Genomic DNA, 2298 nt, shown 5'->3' on the forward strand with positions numbered 1-2298 from the left:
CTGCCCCCGCCCCTGATGATGTCGCAACCGACAAGGATGCAATTGAAAATCCACCCAAGGGGCTTCTTGGTTTGTGTCCACCTCCTAAGGAGGGTGGAGGCAGCTGGTGGGAATCATTATGGTTAGCAAGACCTTTCTGAGATGAAGATGACATGGTTTGTGTGGATGGTGATGACGACGGAACATCATAGTGTGCTTGTGAAAAGTCTATGGGGAACGTACGACGTTTGCTCACCACATCGTACTCGTGTGGCAACTCAGCAGCCGCCTGTAGAAAGTCACCCCCTGACCGACGGAAGTCGTTGCCATGGGGATTCTGTTTGGTTACAGTTCGTAAGGAATCGAGTGATGGTGGAACAGGTGCAGATTCCGCATGTAAACCTGAAACAGAAAACGAAAACAAGGAATTGATTCAACCAATAACGAAAAGACAAAGAGTCGTGCAAGAAGTGGTCTTGTCTACATGATAATATACACTACTAAACTGCTTGTGGTGAGATTTGAACCTAAGACTTGCAGGTGGTTTATCCTGTCCCCCTCTGACTTTTAATGCAATTGAAAAAACCGCATTATTTATGGAATGACCCAATATTTTTAAAATTCTGTAACAAATGAAGTTAGACTTTGTAGGGGACAAGTGTATCAGTGCTCTATGTAGTTACTTGATATGCTAGAAATGGCAGCTTAAAATCTGCCCCAGTTTTTAGCTATTTACCCTGCTGAGGACCAGAACCCAATTCTTGCCGTAAAGCCTGTGTTTTGTTATCTACATAGAACTTCCTTGTTCCTTATCTACATATCTTGCTCACAACCAGAATGGAATGGTTATTGTAAGGCTCATGTGCTTTTTTTTTTTTTTGTATATCGCAGTCCTCTGACTTGCCAGCTCATCATACTGTCCAACACATACCAGCATGGAAAACAAGCATTAAATGATGACGACAATGATGATGCTCAAGTCAGTCCTTAGCTTTTCACTGAAGATCAGAACAGACGGTTGCTGTTGGGCCAAAGTGCTTAATTATTTACATATAACTATTCTGGTCCTCACCTCTTTATTTTGCTGCTCTTGGGCCCATGTGTATTAATTATTTATGCAGAGTGGTTGGCATTAGGAAGGGCATCCAGCTGTAGAAACCAAGCCAAGTCAGACTGGGGCCTGGTGCAGCTCTCTGGTTTATCAGCTCCAGTCAAACCATCCAACTCATGCCAGCATGGAGAGTGGACATTAAATGATGATGATGTAGAGTTGTCCCAATTCCTGACTGGTCACTTTGCTAAGGACCAGCCCCCACAAGACCCTGGTGTATTATTATGAAAGTATATAACTTCTACAGTTCTTACCTGTTGCTCCAATTTCAGCATATGTTTCGCTAATTTGGCTATTTCGTTTTGGGATGCTCTCGGAACGGTTTGTCCGACGCACGACGACACCATCCCCTGAACCACCATCAACCTAGGTCGAGAGAGAGAGAGAGAGAGAGAGAGAGAAAGAGACAATTTAGATAATTAAACTGGACCAAATAATAACAATTTGGCAATAAGCTCACAAGCATTTTCATTCACATCCATACAACTTATGTAACTACAGAACCTACAAATGAAGGAACGAACCTAAAGCAAGCCTGGAGAAGAGAAAGTATGTTGTTGATGAGGTCACCAATGGCAACAAAAAGGACTGACAAATCTGATTGATTGATTAACTGAACAATTAATCAAACAATCAATTAGTTAATTTGTTAAGTAATTAACCAACTGATAAATAATAAAGAAGCAAAATAGAACCAGTGCAAGTATTTATTGTTGGCATAATGACCCTCCTGAGATACAACAAAATCTATTTCAACCACACGAGTCCACATCAAGAATCTTTCAACCCAAATATGAAAATGAAAACAAAATCGATTTCTTCTGAGTAGGCTGACAACCCGTACCATAAAACTAGCAGAAGCCATGGCCAGACGAACCCTCCCCCTCCTGCAACATTAACCGATTTCTAATGGTGCGTTACATTTTTCACACAATTAAGTTTGATACTTTGAGTCGTCTCCCCTGCCTTTGCAATGTTCATCTATATTTTAATGTTGCCTTTTCAACGCTTGCATGGGTCAGACGGAACTTACGGCAGCATACTTTCATGCACAGGTGTGGCTGTGTGGTAAGATGCTTGCTTCTCAACTACATGGTTCCGGGTTCAGTCCCACTGCGTGGCACCTTGGGCTATCTTCCATAGCCTCTGGCTGACCAATGCATCTGGTAGCCAAAAACTGAAAGAAACCTGGTGTGTGTGTGTATATA

This window comes from Octopus bimaculoides, chromosome 4, assembly GCF_001194135.2.
Source record: "Octopus bimaculoides isolate UCB-OBI-ISO-001 chromosome 4, ASM119413v2, whole genome shotgun sequence".
In the NCBI taxonomy this organism is placed as follows: Eukaryota; Metazoa; Mollusca; class Cephalopoda; order Octopoda; family Octopodidae; genus Octopus; species Octopus bimaculoides.